This window comes from Nerophis lumbriciformis, linkage group LG21 (assembly GCF_033978685.3).
Source record: "Nerophis lumbriciformis linkage group LG21, RoL_Nlum_v2.1, whole genome shotgun sequence".
NCBI lineage: Eukaryota > Metazoa > Chordata > Actinopteri > Syngnathiformes > Syngnathidae > Nerophis > Nerophis lumbriciformis.
In genome coordinates this window covers 44,340,001-44,346,746 of record NC_084568.2, presented here as the reverse complement: position 1 = coordinate 44,346,746, position 6,746 = coordinate 44,340,001, and the positions used below count along the sequence as shown (strand labels likewise).

The following is a 6,746-nucleotide window of genomic DNA, read 5'->3' as shown; positions in this document are numbered from 1 at the left end:
GATCCACTATGGACTGGACACTCACAATTTTATGCTAGATCCACTCGACTTCCATTGCAACCTTGCTGCTGCTCTCTTGGCCAGGTCTCCCTTGGAAAAGAGATCTTTGACCTCAATGGGATTTTACCTAGTTAAATAAAGGCTAATAATAATAAACATTATCCTCCGAGGTTTCTCATTGTCATCCCATTGGGTTGAGTTTTTTTCTTGCCCTGATGTGGGATCTGAGCCCAGGATGTCGTTGTGGCGTGTGCAGCCCTTTGAGACACTCGTGATTTAGGGCTATATAATGAACTTTGATTGATTGATTATGAATAATGTAATGAACGAATAACATTGTGTGAGAGTTGGTTGTTGTTGCAGTGCATGGTGTAAGAATGATAAATTAGTAACACGAATGAATCAATAAATACATAGATAACAGTGTGTAAGAGTTGTGTAGTGTTATTGCGGTGCATGGTGTAGTAATGATAACACATGAATGAATGAACACATGAATGAAAGAATATATAATGTGTGACGAGACAGCGGGAGAAGAAGACTGCAGAGAGGCGATGATGTCGTTAGCTGTCAGCGTGTTTATTGACAGCTCAGTATGTGAGTGCAGTGTGTGATTAGCTTAAAAGAGATGTAGTGTGACTATGTGCAAGTATTATCTGAGCGTGGTCACCAGAGGGTGTTGAGTGTGCGTGTTGAGATCGAGGCAGAAAAGCAGGCTCGGACATCAGAGGGCAGGCGGATGGTCAAGGACAGGAGCGAGGTCTTAGTCCAGGAAGGCAAGGGGGAATCCAAAGGGGGTCCAGGTAGACGAGATACACAGCTCGACGACGAGGAAGCTGGAGGACGACACAACACGAGAGACGGTGAACACGACGGGAAGGGAACACAGGGAGAGAGAGAAGGCTGGAGATGTGTTGGCTTACTGTACTGGGTAGGAGAAGCTACGTTCTGGCACCCGCTGGCTTATGAAGGCTGGTCGCTCATCACGGGCAGGTGTGTTGATTGCAGATCTCTTGCGGAGGCACGCCCGCAGCCGAGAGGGAACCCCCGTTGGTGTGCCCCATGGTACGCTCAAAAGTGTGCACAGCAGGAGGAGAGGCAGCAGGAGTGTGACCAATAACACATTGTGTAAGAGTTGTGTAATGTTGTAGCGGTGCATGGTGTAAGAATGATAAACCAATATTGACCTTGTAAGGGGGGGGAGGAGGGGGGCAATAGACCTTGTAGATGACCAAACCCCCCAATATTGACCTTGTATTGTAGATGACCAGACCCCCCAATTTTGACCTTGTAGATGACAAAAACTATGAGGACACAAATTAAATACAACATTGACCTTGTATTGTAGATGACCAGACACCCCCCCCCCCCCCCCCACACATAAAATAGACCTTGTATTGTAGATGACCAAACCCCCCCCCCCCCCCCCCCAAAAATTGACCTTGTAGAGGGGGACCCCCCAATAGAGACCTTGTAGATGACAAAAACCATGAGGACACAAATACAATATTGACCTTATTTTGTAGATGACCAGACCCCCCCAAAATTGACCTTGTATTGTAGATGACCAGACCCCCCAAAAATTGACCTTGTAGAGGGGGACCCCCCCAATAGAGACCTTGTAGATGACAAACCATGGAGACAAATTAAATACAATATTGACCTTATTTTGTAGCTGACCAGACACCCCCAAAATTGACCTTGTATTGAAGATTACCAGACCCCCCCCCCCAAAAAAATTAACCTTGTATTGTAGATGACCTGACCTCCCCCAAAATTGACCTTGTATTGTAGATGACCAGACCCCCCAATTTTGACCTTGTAGATGACAAAAACCATGAGGACACAAATTAAATACAATATTGACCTGGTATTGTAGATGACCAGACACCCCCCCCAAAAAAATGTTTTACCTTGTATTGTAGATGACCAAACCCCCCCCAAAATTGACCTTGTATTGTAGATGACCAGACCCCCCAAAATTGACCTTGTAGAGGGGGACCCCCCAATAGAGACCTTGTAGATGACAAAAACCATGAGGACACAAATAAATACAATATTGACCTTATTTTGTAGATGACCAGAGCCCCCCAAAATGAACCTTGTATTGTAGATGACCCCCCCCCCAATAGAGACCTTGTAGATGACAAACCATGAGGAGACAAATTAAATACAATATTGACCTTATTTTGTAGATGACCAGACGCCCCCAAAATTGGCCTTTGTTTGGCCTCCCAGCCGGCCAGACAAAGGCCTCCCAAACAGCCAAACAAAGGCCTCCCAGCCGGCCAAACACACAAAAGGCCTCCCAGCCGGCCAAACAAACACACAAAAGGCCTCCCAGCCGGCCACACAAAAGGCCAAAACAGACGGCCAAACAAACACAAAAAAGGCCTCCCAGTCGGCCAAACAAACAAACCAAGGCCTCCCAGTCGGCCAAACAAACAAACCAAGGCCTCCCAGTCGGCCAAACAAACAAACCAAGGCCTCCCAGTCGGCCAAACAAACAAACCAAGGCCTCCCAGTCGGCCAAACAAACAAACCAAGGCCTCCCAGTCGGCCAAACAAACAAACCAAGGCCTCCCAGTCGGCCAAACAAACAAACCAAGGCCTCCCAGTCGGCCAAACAAACAAACCAAGGCCTCCCAGTCGGCCAAACAAACAAACCAAGGCCTCCCAGTCGGCCAAACAAACAAACCAAGGCCTCCCAGTCGGCCAAACAAACAAACCAAGGCCTCCCAGTCGGCCAAACAAACAAACCAAGGCCTCCCAGTCGGCCAAACAAACAAACCAAGGCCTCCCAGTCGGCCAAACAAACAAACCAAGGCCTCCCAGTCGGCCAAACAAACAAACCAAGGCCTCCCAGTCGGCCAAACAAACAAACCAAGGCCTCCCAGTCGGCCAAACAAACAAACAAAGGCCTCCCAGTCGGCCAAACAAACAAACAAAGGCCTCCCAGTCGGCCAAACAAACAAACCAAGGCCTCCCAGTCGGCCAAACAAACAAACCAAGGCCTCCCAGTCGGCCAAACAAACCAAGGCCTCCCAGCCGGCCAAATAAACAAACCAAGGCTTCCCAGCCCGCCAAACAAACAAAGGCTTCCCAGCCGGCCAAACAAACAAAGGCTTCCCAGCCGGCCAAACAAACAAAGGCCTCCCAGCCAGCCAAAGAAAAGTCTCCCAGCCAGCCAAAGAAAAGTCTCCCAGTCGGCCAAACACAAAAAAGGCCAAAACAGACAGCCGGCCAAACACAAAAAAGGCCAAAACAGACAGCCGGCCAAACACAAAAAAGGCCAAACACAAAAAAGGCCAAACACAAAAAAGGCCAAAACAGACGGCCAAACAAACACAAAAAAGGCCAAAACAGACGGCCAAACAAACAAACCAAGGCCAAAACAGACGGCCAAACAAACAAACCAAGGCCAAAACAGACGGCCAAACAAACAAACCAAGGCCAAAACAGACGGCCAAACAAACAAACCAAGGCCAAAACAGACGGCCAAACAAACAAACCAAGGCCAAAACAGACGGCCAAACAAACAAACCAAGGCCAAAACAGACGGCCAAACAAACAAACCAAGGCCAAAACAGACGGCCAAACAAACAAACCAAGGCCAAAACAGACGGCCAAACAAACAAACCAAGGCCAAAACAGACGGCCAAACAAACAAACCAAGGCCAAAACAGACGGCCAAACAAACAAACCAAGGCCAAAACAGACGGCCAAACAAACAAACCAAGGCCAAAACAGACGGCCAAACAAACAAACCAAGGCCTCCCAGTCGGCCAAACAAACAAACCAAGGCCTCCCAGTCGGCCAAACAAACAAACCAAGGCCTCCCAGTCGGCCAAACAAACAAACCAAGGCCTCCCAGTCGGCCAAACAAACAAACCAAGGCCTCCCAGTCGGCCAAACAAACAAACCAAGGCCTCCCAGTCGGCCAAACAAACAAACCAAGGCCTCCCAGTCGGCCAAACAAACAAACCAAGGCCTCCCAGTCGGCCAAACAAACAAACCAAGGCCTCCCAGTCGGCCAAACAAACAAACCAAGGCCTCCCAGTCGGCCAAACAAACAAACCAAGGCCTCCCAGTCGGCCAAACAAACAAACCAAGGCCTCCCAGTCGGCCAAACAAACAAACCAAGGCCTCCCAGTCGGCCAAACAAACAAACCAAGGCCTCCCAGTCGGCCAAACAAACAAACCAAGGCCTCCCAGTCGGCCAAACAAACAAACCAAGGCCTCCCAGTCGGCCAAACAAACAAACCAAGGCCTCCCAGTCGGCCAAACAAACAAACCAAGGCCTCCCAGTCGGCCAAACAAACAAACCAAGGCCTCCCAGTCGGCCAAACAAACAAACCAAGGCCTCCCAGTCGGCCAAAAAAAAAAAAAACAAGGCCTGCCAGTCGGCCAAACAAACAAACCAAGGCCTGCCAGTCGGCCAAACAAACAAACCAAGGCCTCCCAGTCGGCCAAACAAACCAAGGCCTCCCAGTCGGCCAAACAAACCAAGGCCTCCCAGTCGGCCAAACAAACAAACCAAAGCCTCCCAGCCGGCCAAACAAACAAACCAAAGCCTCCCAGCCGGCCAAACAAACAAACCAAGGCTTCCCAGCCGGCCAAACAAACAAACCAAGGCCTCCCAGTCGGCCAAACAAACAAACCAAGGCCTCCCAGTCGGCCAAACAAACAAACCAAGGCCTCCCAGTCGGCCAAACAAACAAACCAAGGCCTCCCAGTCGGCCAAACAAACCAAAGCCTCCCAGTCGGCCAAACAAACCAAAGCCTCCCAGCCGGCCAAACAAACAAACCAAGGCCTCCCAGTCGGCCAAACAAACAAACCAAGGCCTCCCAGTCGGCCAAACAAACAAACCAAGGCCTCCCAGTCGGCCAAACAAACCAAGGCCTCCCAGTCGGCCAAACAAACCAAGGCCTCCCAGTCGGCCAAACAAACCAAGGCCTCCCAGTCGGCCAAACAAACCAAGGCCTCCCAGTCGGCCAAACAAACCAAGGCCTCCCCGTCGGCCAAACAAACCAAGGCCTCCCCGTCGGCCAAACAAACCAAGGCCTCCCAGTCGGCCAAACAAACCAAGGCCTCCCAGTCGGCCAAACAAACCAAGGCCACCCAGTCGGCCAAACAAACAAACCAAAGCCTCCCAGTCGGCCAAACAAACAAACCAAAGCCTCCCAGCCGGCCAAACAAACAAACCAAGGCTTCCCAGCCGGCCAAGCAAACAAACCAAGGCTTCCCAGCCGGCCAGCCAAACAAACCAAGGCTTCCCAGCCCGCCAAACAAACAAAGGCTTCCCAGCCGGCCAGCCAAACAAAGGCTTCCCAGCCGGCCAGCCAAACTAAGGCTTCCCAGCCGGCCAAACAAACAAAGGCTTCCCAGCCGGTCAAACAAACAAAGGCCTCCCAGCCAGCCAAAGAAAAGTCTCCCAGTCGGCCAAACAGAAAAAAGGCCAAAACAGACGGCCGGCCAAACAGAAAAAAGGCCAAAACAGACGGCCGGCCAAACACAAAAAAGGCCAAAACAGACGGCCAAACAAACACAAAAAAGGCCTCCCAGCCAGCCAAAGAAAAGTCTCCCAGTCGGCCAAACACAAAAAAGGCCTCCCAGTCGGCCAAACAAACAAACCAAGGCCTCCCAGTCGGCCAAACAAACAAACCAAGGCCTCCCAGTCGGCCAAACAAACAAACCAAGGCCTCCCAGTCGGCCAAACAAACAAACCAAGGCCTCCCAGTCGGCCAAACAAACAAACCAAGGCCTCCCAGTCGGCCAAACAAACCAAGGCCTCCCAGTCGGCCAAACAAACCAAGGCCTCCCAGTCGGCCAAACAAACCAAGGCCTCCCAGTCGGCCAAACAAACAAACCAAAGCCTCCCAGTCGGCCAAACAAACAAACCAAAGCCTCCCAGTCGGCCAAACAAACAAACCAAAGCCTCCCAGTCGGCCAAACAAACAAACCAAAGCCTCCCAGCCGGCCAGCCAAACAAACCAAAGCCTCCCAGCCGGCCAGCCAAACAAACCAAGGCTTCCCAGCCGGCCAGCCAAACAAAGGCTTCCCAGCCGGCCAAACAAACAAAGGCTTCCCAGCCGGCCAAACAAACAAAGGCTTCCCAGCCGGCCAAACAAACAAAGGCCTCCCAGCCAGGCAAACAAACAAAGGCTTCCCAGCCGGCCAAACAAACAAAGGCTTCCCAGCCGGTCAAACAAACAAAGGCCTCCCAGCCAGCCAAAGAAAAGTCTCCCAGTCGGCCAAACACAAAAAAGGCCAAAACAGACGGCCGGCCAAACAAACAAACCAAGGCCTCCCAGTCGGCCAAACAAACAAACCAAGGCCTCCCAGTCGGCCAAACAAACAAACCAAGGCCTCCCAGTCGGCCAAACAAACAAACCAAGGCCTCCCAGCCGGCCAAACAAACACACAAAAGGCCTCCCAGCCGGCCAAACAAACACACAAAAGGCCTCCCAGCCGGCCAAACAAACACACAAAAGGCCTCCCAGACGGCCAAACAAACACAAAAAAGGCCAAAACAGACGGCCAAACAAAAACTAAACAAAGGCCTCGCAGCCTGTCCAACAAACAAAGGCCTCGCAGCCTGTCCAACAAACAAAGGCCTCCCAGCCAGCCAAAGAAAAGTCTCCCAGTCGGCCAAACACAAAAAAGGCCTCCCAGTCGGCCAAACAAACCAAGGCCTCCCAGTCGGCCAAACAAACCAAGGCCTCCCAGTCGGCCAAACAAACAA

General features: G+C 51.2%; 1 long non-coding RNA gene across 3 annotated transcripts in view; it reads right to left on the bottom strand.

The window, feature by feature from the left end:
* Positions 1-558: 558 nt before the first annotated feature.
* The window catches only part of LOC140679700 (uncharacterized), a 16,091-nt gene continuing 9,903 nt past the window's right edge, over positions 559-6,746 (bottom strand). For 2 of the 3 annotated variants that reach the window (XR_012051080.1, XR_012051079.1), the window contains exons 2-3: positions 924-1,287; positions 559-836 (exon numbers count right to left, since the gene is read on the bottom strand). This is a non-coding gene — a long non-coding RNA (uncharacterized lncRNA). Of the gene's footprint in view, positions 837-923; positions 1,361-6,746 lie in introns of those variants that run through there. The other variant, XR_012051078.1, reaches the window with a different exon arrangement.